The sequence below is a fragment of the Mugil cephalus genome, chromosome 10, assembly GCF_022458985.1.
Source record: "Mugil cephalus isolate CIBA_MC_2020 chromosome 10, CIBA_Mcephalus_1.1, whole genome shotgun sequence".
Classification (NCBI taxonomy): Eukaryota; Metazoa; Chordata; class Actinopteri; order Mugiliformes; family Mugilidae; genus Mugil; species Mugil cephalus.
In genome coordinates, this window is record NC_061779.1 from 9,306,021 (window position 1) to 9,323,743 (window position 17,723).

The 17,723-nt window shown below is 41.7% G+C and overlaps 1 protein-coding gene across 2 annotated transcripts in view; it reads right to left on the minus strand.

Moving 5' to 3' along the window:
* Window positions 1-17,723, minus strand: part of galnt18a (UDP-N-acetyl-alpha-D-galactosamine:polypeptide N-acetylgalactosaminyltransferase 18a) — a 139,201-nt gene that overhangs the window by 62,394 nt on the left and 59,084 nt on the right. The gene's annotated exons all lie outside the window — the stretch shown is intronic.

The following is a 17,723-nucleotide window of genomic DNA, read 5'->3' on the forward strand; positions in this document are numbered from 1 at the left end:
AGTCAGCCATAACATTATGACCACTGATAGGAGACGTTAGTAACAGTGACCATTTTGCGATAATTCAATGTTCTGCTGGGAAACTTTTGGAACAGACATTTGTGTGGATGTTACTTAGAAATGTATCGACTAGACTCGACACCCCGACCCCATAGACGGTATAAAGATGGTTGGTGAAACTGCTCCTCAAAAGTGAAGCCTAAGCAAGTAGAGCTCCCCCTGGTGACTGGCTGCAGTATAGGTCATAAGCTCCACCCCCTCCATGTTAGTGAAAGGGACCAAACTAAAACACTAAAGCACATGTCAAGGATGACTTCTGTCATTTTAGGTGGTTAATATAATGTTAATGCATTTTTTAAAAAAATAAGTACAGTGTGTAATCCAACATTTCCTTGGAACTGGCGAAGGTAGAGCAGAGCAAAGTATTAATTAAACTAAATGCGAGTGAGTCTATATATCGCGGCCCTGTGTGGCTCCACTCTCAGACAGTACTGCCTCTTACTCTGGCTCCAAAGTTGCAAGATGGCACCACCTATATCCAAGTGAAAATAGCATCGGTTTGGCCAATGCAAGAAAGTGGCAAGACGTTGTCCATATTTATATACAGTCTATGCCCCCAGCCCATAGCAATAACACTCTCTGATGGCAGCATTCACCCCCAACAGGATCTGACCTGACACAGGCTCAGCTTGTCAACAGGAAGGCAGGGAGCTGCTTAGGGCCCCAGGCTAGTAGGAGCCGCCCCGGGGGTTAACAAACTTTAAACTCCACAGCCGTGGTAAAATGTGTAAATTTTTCAGTGACATAAGGATAGTTCTCTAAGGGGCTCCCACCTGACACAACTCTGCACACTCAGTCCCGTTAAATGCCGTGTGCATGACTCTTTAAAGTAGCCGAGCGTGAAAACAGTTCACAATGAAAAGAAGTCATCCTTCAGGGGAGATAAGAAAGAAACAGAAAAAAGAAAGAGGAAGGGTTGTTAAGTTGTAAATGAAGCAGACAGCGACCAGCTAACTACCACTAGCATCACATTTCTCAGTGTGTCCAGCTCTATTGTCCACGATCAAGTGTAGTATGAAATAAGGTGCTTCTTTCCACTCCCCATTAAAACATGATGCAATGAACAACCACGAGAATGCAAGACACAGACAAGACAAATGGAACAACACCATCCCTCAACAGGACTATCTGCCTTTGTCTTTTACATATAAATCATACCGCAAACCTTTTCGGGGGGCCTGTAAATGCAGAACACTCCCTAAAAAACACACTTTCATTCCTGCTGGGGGCTGATAATGGGACTGACATTAGATGAAAGTGCAGTTTTTATCAATCAAGTTCAATGAAGTCTAAGAAAGCCTTTTGCCTTTAGTCCGACTTTAAGATTACGGCTACCAGACCAGACAAACATCTCTTCTTTTGTGACGTGCGTCCTTGCCCCTCTGAGCTGAATGGCTTTTTTTTTTTATTAGTTTGAAGTGCAATACTTCCCCCTCTGGAAATAACACGCTTCATGCTCTCGTGGGTGAAACGCCACCTCCCCTCCGAGCCCCATCGTAGCTTGGTAATGGGCGCCCTAAAAGGATCCTGCAAATGAGTCTGTGTGCCATTTTCATTCGGCCCCAAATGCACCGTGACTCACTGGAAGTTTCGAGAAGTTTCAAGGCGTCAGAGCTAAGCTTGCTTTTTCTTCTCTTCTTTCTTGTTGATATCAGCCCTTTTTTATTCGCGGATGCTTTTAGTTAATGCGTTGTGCTCTTTAACGGAGAAGGGAAAATTCTCAAAAGGGGACGGGGACAGATTCATCTGCAGCCTGCACCTGCGCTGGTTTGTCGGTGTTCAAGCTGAGAAGAGATAAGCTGAGGGAGGGTGTTGTGTTTGCCGCCCTGCGCCGTGTCCGACACGATTCATTATTAATGTAGTTGTAACCTTTACAGCACTAGCCTTTAGTTCATAGCTCTGAGGAAGAACCCACCGAGGATCCAGCAGAGCCATAGAGTTTGTGTAGAGCACAGTACGACTGTAGTGTACAACAATCAGGCAGAACATTATGACCACCTTCCTAATGAATATTGTGTAGGCCTCCCTTCTGCCTCCAAAACTTGTTGTCGATAAAGTTCTTCTTCCTCTGTTCTATTTGACATAATCACCCCAGCTCCATTCCCTTTGTCCCACTTAGACTGTATCTTACTAACTGCAGTCACTCCCAAATGTTTCCTCTTACAGTACCCGGCAGACCAGCTGGTAGAAAAACACACACACAATAACCGGGGCTCAACACACAAACGCGCTGCACGTTTTTCAGCCTGCCGGCGGCCGGGACTGCACCGCGGCAGCAAACAGTGTAACGTCGCGATCCTGCGATATCCCAGATCAGCGTTGGCTCAGCTGCATTTATGCACGACACAAAGCACACAACGCACAAGTACAAACAAAACTGCTGCACAAAGAGGAGGTGAGGTGAGCGATTGCATAACTATACAATCCTCCCTCCAAAAAAAAAAATAAAAAAATGCAACAAAATGCACATCTGAAAATAGGCTTTAAAATATTAAGGAGCTCTACACTAAGACTAAGTGAAAGCCAAAATAAATAAATAAAAAATAGACGATAAAAAGGAGAGCTGAGTGAAGCTGCAAGTAAAATAAAAAAGCCAGAGGACAGAAAAGAGTGTTGAACCAAAAGTGCTTACTTAGAGAATGCTGAGTGAGGTGAAAGAGAGTGATGGAGAGGAGGAGTGGCAGAGAAAGAGAGAGTGAAGAGGACAACGAGAGGATAAAGGGATTGTGACAGAAGGTATTCATCCCTGGGCACCTGTAAACGAGGCGACCCTGAGCTCTGTCACATCAGCTTGCAGAGAAACTCTCGTTTATTAGCTCAGACGCCGACACAGCTCCCTGCCCACACACAGAGACACCGAGGGCATCGGGCCCAGGCTCCACACGACCTAATGGATTAGAAGCAGGCCTCTCTGACAGATGACAGAATGTCTCACATGTCCTACACTGGCTTCAGGAAGAAACTGGCATGCAACGCTCAGAGGCACAGATTAAACTATTTATGACAGATTAACAAAAGATAATATGAAATACTAACAAAGAGCTTCCCAATTACTTTAAGGATCATCCTTGTGGAGCATTAAAGTCTGTCTAAGTCTAAGCTTAATAAAGATAATGTGATTTATGGCTCAGCGCCATAAAGAGAAGGTAGTCAGACCAACTTCAGCGCTTACAAAGTTTCTGTAGTGGACAGTTGGTCTGGAGTCTCTCTATCGGGAGCTGATTTAGCTCCAGCAAAGATCTGACGTCCCAATCAGACCCGATCGTTAGGGGCGGGGCTTTACGTGGTGATGGACAGTAGCCATAGTAACAGTAGTCATACATTACAACAGAGCACGGTGGAATTTAATTAGTTTACAACAAAATGCTTAGGTACTGTTTTTAAGCTAGTTAAGGGCTTTTCAAAGTGTGGGATAGTGAGCCTCCCCTATGGGAAGCTAGTATTATTTATTATTATTATTATTATTTATATTGTTATTATTACTGTTGATGCTTTGCATTACCCATCTTGTTGTTATTCCAAATGCTAGTCTGCTGCATGAACGACACCAGTTGTTTATTATATGGTGAAATGGTCAACTGAAAATGGGGCCGTATTAACCCTTTGAACATATTTCGCCACCTAGCGTGGAGGAGGAGGACATGTTCCCGTCAATTATTCGATTTTCTCCATTGCATGTAAACTGGGACAAGGACCGCATTTAAAAAGTCAAATTTTAAGTAGAGTAAAGCCAAACTTTAAATAATCGGGGTCAAACTTCCTTCGTTTTTTGCTCACCCCGGACTCTGTGTCCTCTCGCACTTTCACTTGAGGTAGCCTGCTAAAAATCGATCTATTTTGTTCCTCAGATGCAGTGTGGTTAGCTAACCAGATTTCAGTTTTAATTTTTTTTTTTTCAGGTTTATTTTTTCTCATGGCGCACCTCGCCTGAAGTCCTCACACTTAAAAAACCACTGTGCTAGTTTATCCTGGCAAAACAGGCAACTGCTCAGTTGCCACAGACCTTTTAAAGGATCCCTGCAAATCAACAGCTGCTTGTGGATTCCTACCACTGTAAAACAGTTAAAGTCAGCGAAACTGAAGACTCAAAAAGCTAAGTTACAGCTAATGTAATTCAACTAGATCAACATCAGCTGACATTTTAAGTTGAGGGCACTGATGTTTTTGTTTCTATTTAGCGTTCTCATCTTGATGACTAACGGCATGTTTTAAAGTTTATGTTAACTTCAGACAGATTCAATTCACATCTTGCCAGAAATTTAACATTTATATTATTTAGGCCGTTTAGAGAGGAGGAAATTAAAACAGTCTGAATCTAACCAGTCACCACTTCACTTCATTAAATATATTCACAGTCACGACACCTTCATAAGTCATTAATGTCATTTCCGGTTGTGAGGTCCTTCACAGATTTTTAATATTAGAGGTCGTAACTTTATAAAGGTGAATTTCAGCCTCAGGCTGGAAAAAATCTGATGAATGGAGTGATATTACCTTTAATACTTTTAGGTAATTGGGCCTCCCATCAAATAAAACAGGTAATTAATTCATCTGCATATCCTTAAAAGAAAAAACAAAACAAAACAAAAAAAAATCTAACCATCATGTGAGGACGTCTGCAGCCAACACAGGGCTTGAATCAGTGCGCAAGTGACACCTGAAAACCTCCCGACTGCTGCTGCAGGAACATTCTGACAGATTTAAATGCTATGTGAAAAAAATCGTTGCTTGTTTGGTTTGATGCAAAACTCGGTCACCCCCCGGCTCACCGCCGCTGTCCGTCAAACGGTAGCTGGGTAACGGCTCGGTGTGTAAGAGCTTTTGGCTGCTGCTGGGGCTGTGATTGACAGTCGGCAGGGTTAGACGAAGCGTTGCATGACAGTTTTCAGGAAGAAGTAAAATGCAGTTTCGAGGGGGGAAAAGAGTGCAACCAAAATAAATTTAAGGTCTAAATTGAGCGGTGAACGAAATCCAAGCGGATCAAAGCGCGGCTCAGTCTGAGAGCGGGATGTATTTTTGAGCCAGATGTGTTTTAAACAAGGCCTCGTCTTCACTAGAGTTTGCACTAGAGTTCAGAGACGGAATAAAAACAGTTATCAGCAAAGCGATGGAGGCGTCTTCTGAGGACAGCCCCTGTTATTATCGTGCACGTGAAGGCCCGAGAGAGAGAACAATAATTCCTGCTCTGCCACCTGAGACGGCGTAAGGGATGCTTCCAGTGCTGAGCGATTAGCCTGAGAAATCTTTTGTAATGACTCAGTTTGGTTACTTTCCGGCGACTCCCCAGAAAATACTCCTGGTACACATCGTGTTTGCAATCTGATTTTATTCGGGCAGAGTGAAAGAGTGGACAGGGATGTCCTGATTGAATCTTTCTGTTCCCCGATCCGATAACAATCTTTTAATATTCTGTATCAGCCAATCTGAGACCAGATTCGATCTAAAAATAAATTAAATGTCTTACCCTGGAGATTTACAAAGGCTTTTCCTATATGGTATGTATTCTTATACATCTTGCGTGTACTGTCCGTTAGTGTACTGTGAAGAGGGTAGCTCATGCCTTGTGTTCTCTACTCCAAAAACGTTCTGGTCATCTAACGCCGCAATGAACTCCCTAACCCTCTCTGGAATATTTTTCTCAATGACGATGACTCCAGGAAACTTTTCCCTTCAGCGTTCAGTGTTCGCTGAAGTTGTTTAGGCGCAAACTTTGACTGGGTAGAAGTTGGTAGGACTGAATACTTAAGAAACATCCACGTTGCACAACTTACAAATTGACTGACTTCAGTTTCAACATTAAAGGTCTACTTCCACACAGCAAACATGTAAATATGTAATTTTGAGTCATTTTCTATTTTGTAGCATTGATGGTAGGCAAACACCACTGAAACAGAAGAAGAAGACGCTTTTACGCTACATGGATATGGTTTTTGTTTATAGCAGACCTAGAATAAATAACTACAAAATATCAGGCTAAGTTCCAATTTCATCTCAAGCGGGCCAGACCAATTAGACAACAGCATAATAACCCGAAAGTAACGACAACTCCAGATTTTCTCCAATTATTTTAGAGCAAAAACAGGTAAATTAGGAGAAAACAAATGTTCTTCTCTTGTTGAAAGTGTGAACGAATTAGGGATAGCAATTGCTTTGATTAAAAAAATTGCGGTCTTCTATGTAATTTTGGCACTTTGCAAATTCATGCTGCAGGCCCGATTAGACCCTCTAGTGGGCCACGTTTGGCCCACGGCCCATATGTTTCACACCTGTGATTCAGAAAATGTCTTGATTAGCCAAGACGCCAGTCGGGACTTGCCCAAGTGTGGATACACTGTGTTTACAGACCTCGTTCGTGCAGCTTTTGCTTTTATTCCCTTCCTTGGAAAAACATGAGGAACCAAACGTTGATTCGGCTCCACTGACTGATGTGTCGGATATGAGGACGCATGCAAACAGCTTAAACTGATCGAGACTTTAAATGGGACACAAGCCCCAGTCGCAACAGCAGCACGCGCGGATGTGAAAACCTCAATTAGACGTCCAACACATTTTTCCCGTGCACTTTCAAGTAGCTCATCAGCCATGCATTGAAGCGCACCCCAGGGCCGCCGCTTCACGGGAGCCTATCCCAGCAGGCTTTGCACTTGCAACACAAACACACGCCCACGCGCGCCCGAGTATTTGAAAAGAATTTGTTGTTTATTCTTTTTTTTTTGGTTGTTGTTGTTGTTTTCGTGGAGAGAATCTCATTTGCTCGGCAAAGGCCCGCAACATCGTCTCCCTCCGCAAGCTTTTTGTGTTCCAATATTTAAAGAGGCATGAGGGAAAACGCAGGCAATTCATTCGCCTTTTGTATCTGACTCCGAGCCCCTCTAAATCGCACAACGGGCTTCTTTTCACAATGCAGCGAGAGATTACTCACAAAAAAGAAAAAAGGACGTCTTTTAAATCGTTTGCTGCTGTGTTTCACTGCGTTGCCGTGAGCATGTTCGCATAAGAATCATTTGTGAACTTTTTATTGTTGCAGCATGAGCTCATCTGCAAACCCCAGATTTAAAGGAGAACTAGCACTGACAGAAAGAGTTTGTGTGATGTGTGACAAAGAAAAGAGAGAATAAGAGAGAGAGAGAGAGGGATGGAGGGAGCCTTGTGCAAAAGTTCACACATGATTAATTTAATCAAGCAGCGAGCAGATGGTAATCTCTGACTTCCTCCTCTCCCTCAGGTACCAATAATGTGTTTAATGGATCACACCTGGACAAGTCAAACCTGTGATTACAGAGTAACCACGGACGCGGAGTGAGGCAGAGAGGAAGGAATTAACCTTCCGATCGTAACTTTGCAGGATGCATCTATTTGTTTAGTACTCAGACTATCTCAGTTATATAAATGTTCTGCGGCTTCAAACGTAAGAAAGCTGAAGTGCTGCGTGATACCTGGCACCTTGTGTGCAGGAGGCAGCAGTGGAGCTGCAGGAGACCTTGAAAACAGCGACAGTAGGAAGAAGAAGCGCTTTTGTTCTCTCACAGTCAGGTGGATTTCATGAAAGAGTATTTCAGCATTTCAGAAATTTCAGTTTGCCTTGTTCTTCCTCAGGTGAGATGAGATTATGAATAGTCAGTCTAACTTAAACACTGGAGGGAGAAGGAAACGGCTCACAGGGCTCTGTCCAAAAGAGAAACTGGACGGCCATGATGTCTTATTTTGTTTAAATTATACACAGCATTCATAGCGCCCCTTAAGTCGTAATGCAGCAAAATCTAACACACTTCACAAGTATACCACTATCTCTGATAGTCTGGTGGTTGTTGCGAATAAACAACAATGACAAATCCTGTTACAAATCATAGAAAAACTAGTCTTCACAGCTGCTGAACTTGCCTTAAAATCACCACGTTCACCAAGTTGCATCTACATCTGCTGCCACAATATTCCTGTGTAATTTCATAGAGTGCCGCGTAAAACACAGTGGATTTTCACACAAGTCCTGAAAGTAGGAAGCATTAATCAATTGTTCATGTCAGTGAGTCAAAGTAAGTGAGCCCTTGTTTTCAGTATCTGCTGTGACCTCATTGTTAGGGGTGACCTGATCAGATATTGATGTTTGATATCGGTCCGATACCAGCAAAAAAAAATTGGTATCGGATTTTATCGGGCTGCATCTAAAATCTCCAATATAAACACTTCTCTATGCAGTTATCTATGAGGTTATTTTTCAGGGTCTTCTAATTCAATTATAATTTATTTTGTGGAATATTCTCAGTCTTTTTTCCTAATGTTGCTGACTTTTCATCGTTTGAGTAATATCACTTAATCAAGTCTTTTCCAACATTCCACACTACAAAATAAGTAATAAAAGTGTGTATGATTTGTACTGATATTATTCAGTGTTTTGCAGCACGACCCAGTTTCTCTTCAGATCCAGCTTGTGAACTTTCTTTTAGAATTTATTGACAGTGATGGCCAGACGTCTGGGTCCAGATGCATTTGATTGTTTGGGTTCTCATTCATCTACTTCCAGGACTTGTGGGAATATTTGCAGATGTTTTAACACATTTTTTATGCAGACATGTAGAAAATACTTAGGGGTGCAATGGATATTTAGAAATCTGACACTTGACCCCTAATCTAAGTGCATCGTAGTCTCAGCTGGTGATCGTCAAAATCACTGTATCCTCAATATCTGCGTCTCGTCCAGTTATTTATTTATTCGCCTTTTATGAGCCAGTCGATTTTAATTCACTGTAAATCTGTAACTCCACGTACCGTGAAACCCTCCTCCGTCGCCATTTCCACCTCTTCCTGGTCGTCCCAGGAGTCTTCATCAAAAGTCTCCTCCATCCGTCTAATAACATCTGCTGCTCCGCCACTATCAGCGTCTGGAGTCTGGGTTCTGTCCCTTTCATCTTTCATGTTTGTCGCTCTATGGAGCCGCCTAAATTTACGCTCATGCTCACAAAATTAAAGTTAATTCTACTCTCTTGTTGAACTGAATTCAACCCAGGTTCAAGAAAGGGTCATATCTAATCCCTTCCTTGGACCTTACCCATCCCCCTACTCAAACTCTATAGACATCAGTTCATCCACTGTTCCCTCCTTCTTTCCTTATTCCTTCCTGAAACATCTCCACAAACTCCACATTCATCCCATCCTTCCTCCCACTATTCATCTCTCGCCATTGCACACTTTGTTCCATTAAACCTGTGAACTCAAACTAACTTACAAGTCACAGAATTAGAAAAGTTTTGTGTGCTTTATTATGTGCCATTCTTTAAACCGATTCTTATGCATAAAATATTATTTCTCTGTTTTTTTAGCTTCTCTTCTTATGTGTTAATGGGAACTTCACACTTACAGTGAGCCACAGCACCCAGCTGGTGCTTTTACAGTAAAGACTTTCAGGGGGATTGTTTTTGAAAACACAAGACAGGAACGCTAAACCACCATCAAGTTCATGTGACGAACTGTGTGAACAAAAAAAAAAACAAAAAAAAACAGAGGATACACCACAGCGCTCACAGTTTGCCTTCTGCAATTTCCCTGTGTAAGCCGACTTATCTAAATTTGTACTCCCTCGCTTTGATAACCCTCACCTTGTTGTTTACTGAGCGGAATAATGCAGTGCATTTTTCTCTCCCCTTTGTGTCTCCGCGGCTCGAAGCCTGACAGGCGGCAGATTAAAGATCGGAGCGGCAGATTCCATTATCGGGCCGTTGCCCTCTTTTACCACACTAACAACCCTTAAGAGCCATCTGCCATCATTTTCTGCCCATCCCGCTGTCTGCATATCGTGACGGCCTCCACAAATGGCTGTCATCCCCTCTACATGTCTGCCTCTCAGTCTAAAGTACATACATTGTATATGTGTGAGGACAGTGGATCGTTTCGCTCGTCAGCCTCGCTAAAAGCATTATCCATCACGGCTCTCAGGAGATACATACAGGTGCACACAAATACACATTACAGGAATCGTACAGACTAGTTGACTTGTCTCGGAGAAGACAAAGGAGGAGCCCAGTTGCAACAAACTAGAAGCAGTTCATCAAATGTGTGGAAATACTTCACCAAAGATGAAGCCCATATTACCGTGACATGTCAGTCCTGAAATACAGCAACTGTACTGCTGCAATGCACGCTCATCTGAAAAAAGGCATCCGCTAATGCTAGCAGAGAAACGCCCCAAATTCTCTGGACAGCAGTCAATTAACAACTTCACCAGATGCCTTGAGGTAACAGAGAGAAGGAGGCTGCACATCAATAATTTATCAAAGTTATTAGACCTTTAGCTACAGTACATGGAGAAGGATTCAGAGAAATCCCGCTGCAGTAGCACATACTACATGCTGCAGTCTCTCGTACAGCAGAAGATCTCCGTCAGTGTCACTGCTCGTCCCGCACCTATATTCAAGGAATTAACCTCAAAGGTCAGGCATCATTCCTGCTGTGAATACAGTAATTAACGATTTACTGCATCAATTTATAGTCGCAGAACTATCAGTTAAAAGGATAAAGCAGTTTTTTTTATAGTTTTAAGTTTTAAGAACTTTAAGGGCATGCATTAAATACTCATATCAGTATTGAGTATCGGCAAGTACTGAAATCCATATTATGCATCCATATTATCCATATTATTAAATGTTATTGATGGTGCTGAGCTGCAACCTGTATTTATACAGGCTATACATTGCTGCATTTCCATTACCCCTAGAAAAGCGCAAAACTCAAATATTGCAATAAAATACTTCACCAGAAGGGACTGTAACAACGCAACATGCGACTTACGTAGCACTGTAGTTTCAAGCAAGGGTTAGAGTATACAGAGTGCCATGTGTTCGGCAATCTCCGTTCAACGAGTGCAGCTCTCGCTAAGTCTCAGCAGAGCAGTGCTAGTGAGGATCCAATGACCAATTTCCTATTTGTTTACTTACACAAGCCCTTATATCTTGTTTAGAAACTCAATAAAATTGCTGTTATTTACACAAAACCAGAAATGCCTACTTCACAGGAGGAATTGATAAGGGAATCGATAAAAAAATCGGAGCAATTTATCAGAATCGATGGTGGCATCGGTATCAATAAAATCTCATTGATGCCCATCCCTAGAAATTACGCAGGGGATCATGTGACCAGTTCAGCTGGAGTCCATCAACCCCAAAGTCAAGTCTCACGTGGCAAGAATTTAAGAGAATTATGGGATATCCTGAGACAAGATTTACAAGAGTTACGGCGCATTGGCATAGCTCATTGCTTTTATTTTGTGAAAAAGTATAATGGAAATGCAGCTTATATCTGCAGTGTACAGTATATAGCACATGAACTGTCTGTTCTCAGAATGTATTCAGGTCAAGAATATAGATTTTATTACTTTTTACTGTGTTTTCATTAGTGACATCATCAGAGACCAATTGGTGTTTACTCGACTATCATCACATAACAGTTGAAAAAACAAAACGGAAGTTGTGCAACCCCTAACACCGGGATCATACATCAGGACAGGAGGGTAATCTATGTCTTGATCGCAGCTCCACTGCAGTCCGACTCCTCCAATCGGCTACTTTGAGAAATCAATACAGATAGAGTGGGCCTTCCTGTAAGTCCATATGGCTCCCTCTCGCTCCGCTCCACCGCTTCACTAATTACGTTACAGCACTACTGATAAGGTTTCATTGTCTCAGCCAAAGCAGATGAGCGGGATGGTGCGGTTGCTATAAAAAGCATTTCTTGGAAAGCGAGATGGGAAATAAGATTTTCTTATCGGACATGAGCGTTATGAACTTCATCGGTCTCATTCTGCTGAATTTGCTCATTCTGCAAAGAAAAAAAGCTTCTTTCATTGAGGGATAAAAGGTTGCATAGCTCTATTAAAAAGCATTCTGGATACTTTCTTTCTGTAACCTTTTATCTACTGTAATGCAGTTCTTGATGAAACATTGTGTTGCAGCTGCAAAAAAAAGGGACAGCGATGACTCGGATAATAAATGCCGCTTCTATTTATTTGGATAACTTTAACAAACGTCTTTTGGAGCACAGCCCAGTAGATAAAACTGATGACATTTTATTCTCTTTTAAAGATTTTGTTGGATTTAATAAAAGAGTATGCCACTGGTTTGGCGCCATACTTCTAACATGATGGGTAAATAATGAGAAGCAGCTGAATCAGCACGCTAATCTCTTTTCTTTTCTTCCTCTTCCAACTTTCATTACAGGGACCAGGGGACAGGGATCCGAAACTTTATGAGATGTGCCCCTAGTGTATCTCACACATACCCTCCGTATATCTGCCCTCTGTCTACACTTTCCACCCCCTTCATGTCTTCTCTTGACCCCTTTTCATCCCATTCCTGTGACCTTTTTCATTTAATCCCCTTAACCCTCTTCAACCTAATGCATCCCATACTCTGACCCTTTTCATCCCGTCCTCTCCGACCTTTTTCACCCCATCCCCTTGACCCCTTTTCATAACTTTTCATCCCATCCTCTTGACCTCTTTTATAACTTTTCATCTCGTCCCCTCAACTCCATTTCATCCCACCCTCTCAACCTCTTTTCATAACTTTTCATCCCGTCTCCTCAACCTCTTTTCATCCAATCCTCTCAACCTCGTTTCACAACTTTTTATCCCATCCCCCGACCTCTTTTCATCCCATCCTCTCGACCTCTTTTCATAACTTTTCATAACCCTCTAAACCCCATTTCACTCATGACCCGTCTACCAATTAACTTAAACTTATTTGCATCATTTAAGGTGTGGTATTTGTAAGTGAACATCTCTTTGTAAGCTTGAAAGCTTCAAATTTGGAAAAAACAGTCTCTTAGTTCTAAGGACAAACTGCAGTCGATGGTTCCTGAGGTATGAACTGAAATTTTCAGGTCCTGCTGTACGAAACAACCTACAGTCTAATCTCAGACTTTAAATCTCAGTATTCCTGTTTGTCTGTGTGCACATGCTTTACTTAAACACTTTTAATGTATGCTACGCTGTATTGTTGCCACTCACAATGAAAATAGTAGCCAAATTCTGATAACTATATTACCGATGATGCAACACGGGTAATTAGGTTAGACATGTGCGTGTTATGCTAGTAGCAGCTAGTTGCAAAATCACTTTCCACATTGAATTTCTGCCTTCATCTTAGCTATGATTATCACCCCTTTTGCCCCTATTTATGAAGCTATCCCACTTTGTTGGAAGATTTCACCTACATCCTTAAATCATGCAACTAAACTCTAACTCGTCGATTACTTCTCCAAAACCTCCATAACCTATAAAAGTAAAGTTGAATAATTCAGAGAGGTGGCTGGTACTTCTGGTTCATAAAATGGATGAAAAACTTCAGAAACCGAGTTGTCGCTGCTTCAGAAAGACTTTGCACGTTAAAGTCAAACATCCAGAGATTACAATTGCTCTGGGATAAGGAAACAAAAAAAAATGCGGCATGCTTTCTACAGTGACCTTTTACAAGACAATACTTCTGGTTGAAAGGAATAAATAAATTAGATCCAGAGAAATGTCATCTTTATGCAAATTACCTCCTTCCTCCCCTGAAGATGAACACTGCCCGGCGTCCCACGCCTGAAATATACATCAGCGTTTGCCGAAGACACAGCAGTGTAAAATATTCAACAAAACAGATTGGAAAAAGCTTTTTGTTTTGTTTTTTCCTTCTGAACAAGGAATTTACATTTACGTTGGCCGGTTTGCTCCGACGGCACAACACATTTGACTTCTGGGGGCGTAATCAGACAAACAACAAGGCATGCATGTTCCGCTAAAGAAGAGACCACGGAAGGACTGGGAGGAAAGAAATCTGTTACTGTTGCTTCGGGAAGCCAATTAGTACGCAGAGAGAGAACAGCAGGTTTGTTGTGAGGAGGTGAGGAGGTGAGAACAGAGAGGAAGAGGAGATGAGAATTTAAAGGGGATCTATTATACTTATTTCCAGCTCGATATTTTTATTCTGGGGCTTCACTATAGCGACTTTGTATATTTCACAGCTGAAAAACATCCTCATTTATCTCATACTGCCTGACTTCTTAGTTCAGCCTTGGCCTGAAAATGAGCAAAATCAGCTCCTATCTCTTTAAGGTTAGCCTCCCTAAGAGCCCACTGTCTCGCGACTGGCTGACTTAACGGACACCATCTTTCATTGAAAGCACTGTGTTTTAGATTTATCCCCAATTCAAAACATTTTTATTTTTCTAATCTTACACCTATTTCTTCTTTGACAAGTGTTTTTTTATGTTCAACTGTTGTTCAGATTATTCTTCATTCTCTGCTTTTTAAAACATTAAACACGGGGTAGTTTTAGATTTTGTAAGTATTTCAACACATTTGGCCTTTTTCCAACGAGTCGACAATTTATAGATGACAAGTAAACACAGAGTGTTAATTCAACTTCACCGTTATAGTGTAGGATAGAGGTATGAAGCCAATGAAGTACAATTAGCACCTAATCAGAAGTGCAAAGAAGGTATTATCTATGTGCAAGTATGTACTAAAGCTAAGTGGTCCTATGCACTGCAGTATCTACACAGTATGACGAGTGCTAACAGATTGTTGACATACATGGTTAACATTAGGAGTAGTGTCTAAATATATCATATATATATATATATATATATATATATATATATATATATATATATATATATATATTATACATATCAAACAGACTATGAACAGCATGTTTTTTATTGATAGCAGAAAAGGACAAAGTTACAATTTAACGATCATACCAATATGACAAAAGGGCTCCATTCATATGACCTTTTCTTGTGGACACATTCAATCCAACCTCATGTGAAGACACCACATGTTCCCCAAACTCAGGCTAGAGTGTTAGCATGCCATCAACTGCTTATGGGTGTCATTAGTTTTGCAAGTATTGGTCTTAATAAAGCCAACGCAACGGCACCAATTGATAAGGCACCAATGTCCCCGTGGGAACCGTTTACTCCATCTGCTGAGCTATTTCCCCATGCTGCTAACATGGCTAACAATCGCAAGCATGGACGATGATGTCACAGAAACAAGGGTAGTTTACATTCTGATGTGACATGTATAATCCTGATTGACGATATCGAGTACATATATGATAGACAATGCATTACAAAAACAAAGCTTAAATTAACTTGACAATAGGTTGCAAGTCAACACAGCTGTTGTAGCTATTTTGTGCAACACAATGGAACTAGATCAGTTTGAATGCATCTGCACATCGTTGAGGTACTTTTGCCAACTTGCCCTTTTGACCCAAGAACCCGCCAAAATGGATTTCTGTTTTAGGCATTCAGCTGTCTTTTCAAACTGCACCGCATGTCCTGGTTTACTAAGCCCACAATAGACTTATTCCTGGTTGGTTTGCACATCATAAGTGCACTAATTAAGTAAAATAAGTCACAGCTCCAGGGTGAGACATAAATTCTCACATGGATCTCAAACAAAGGACACAAGAACCCAAACTAACTGTGTTAAAGGCTTTTCAGTCACACATTTGTCCACGAGCTGTTTCAGTTATTTGTGATTGTTGAGTGTGACCAGCAAGCAGCTGGCAGCATTTTAGACTGAAATAACATTATAAACGTATTAATGCGCTCCAGCACAACGTATGACCAGGGGTTTGATTCTATGAGCTGAAGATGAACCTTTCCCCAAACGAGCGTGGTGAATGAAATATTCTTTCATTTGTCTTCAACGGATCAATCCCATAAACATCCAGTGAGTCTTTCTGTGTCAAGCTGCTGAGGTTTGTACTCTCAGCTCGGTGTTAATATCCATCCCAGAGTCATGCCAGTCACGCAGACATCCCGCCAACGTGAGTCACACCCACTCTCATTTCAGCTGCCACACACAAGAGGAATACGAGCTCATAAATTAAAAGCTAGTATACGACGTAATCCCTGGGAGTTAATGAAAGGCTTGGCAGGGCTACACGTGTCCCCAAAGATCAAACTTTATTAAATCTATAGGGCCCTGATCAATACATGGGAGCTTATAATTACTCCAGATCCTGAAGTTTTTTTTCTGACTGGATTTGATTTTCCTCCTATTAAGGCTCACTGCTCCAAATACAAGCGCAGCAAAAACATTTTAATCATCGTGTCTGAAAACCACGAGACAATCGATGTCTTACTAACGCTTCGTAGCTGACAGCTGGTCTCTGGTGGACTTTCAAGGATGTTCCTCTTGTACTACTCCAAATGTTTTCGGATGAAACAATGCCTGTTTCTAATGCTGTCAGTCTGGTGAATTTAGTGCAAGGAACCAAAGTCATGGAGGGTGTTGGCCTCATATGTCAGTCAAGTGCACCTGTCGCTCATATTGGTCAGAGGATTTTTCACTATGAAAGTTTGAATTCAAGCAGATTAGCTGAGCTTTCCTACAGATATTTCATGCCGTTTCAGTTAGCAATTGATACAGTATTGGTTTGGTTCCTGTTCAAAGATCAATCAAAAGTTCTAGCACGTCCTCAACACCACATCCATGCAAACAGTTTTGTCTTTGGTCATAGTTTTATGTGAAAAATGGATTTCAGGGAATCAGGAATTAATCAAATTGTTCCAGTGTTCACTCTGTCAAAGACACATCAGGGTAAACTACTTGGTTGCATAATTATATGGCATTTGGTTCGGGGTTACATGTTCACCATGCAAACAGACCGGGCCAAGTATATTGTGCAATGTCAGTACTGATCTAATTTTAAATAGTTCCTCTTCTGTATATTCCTTAAGCCTTTTCTTGTCTTCCTTATTTTCTCCTAGAGTCAACTGGATTCAGTAAAATAAATCTTTTCTGTCAAAGTTGATGTAGTGTAGAGAGGGTAGCTTGTACCTTGTGTTCTCTACTTCAGAAATGTTCTGGTCATCCAACGCTGCCATAAACTCCCTAACCCTCTCTGGAATATTTTTCCCCTTGACTTTTCCTTCAGGAAACTTTTCTCTCCTTTTAAAACGCAGCGTTCGGTGTTTGTTGTTTAGAGACAGCATTTGCCTGAGTGAACTCTTATTGGAAGTGTTGAATCAAGTATTGAATGATGTTGAACAACTACCACCTCCTTCACCTTTTTATGAACTCCTGTCTGACCCACTTTATTTTACACAGCAGACATGGTTAGTCACAGGTTCTGCTTCTTCTTCTTCAGTTCCTGGCAGCTTTGATGCAAGGGGAAGAAGAGGTTTTTGATTCTACAGGGAATCAATTTAAAAATGCCTCGGTACGTCGAGACATCCCTAGCTCACATCAGCCCCAAAAGAACCAACCTGAAGGACAAACGCTTCCAGTTTTGGAAAGACGGCCCTATTCATTCATTCATTCATTCATTCACTTTCTGTAACGCTCGTCCCCTGGAGGGACGCGGGGACACTGGAGCCCTACCTAGCTTTCATTGGGCGAGAGGCGGGGAACACCCTGCACAGGTCACCAGTCTACCACAGGGCTAACACAGAGGGACAGACAACCATTCACACTCACACCTACGCTACTTTAGAATCACCAGTTTTAACACCAGGAGCATGTCTTGGATAAACGGAAATTCACTTTTGATAAAGTGGAGAACAGAACCTCAACACTCCAGCCTGATGACAAAGGGAAACTTTGCTCCCACAAGCGTTCTGCTCTTATTAGCTGCAGCTATTTACACATGTGTCTGTTTTTTTAATTTGTG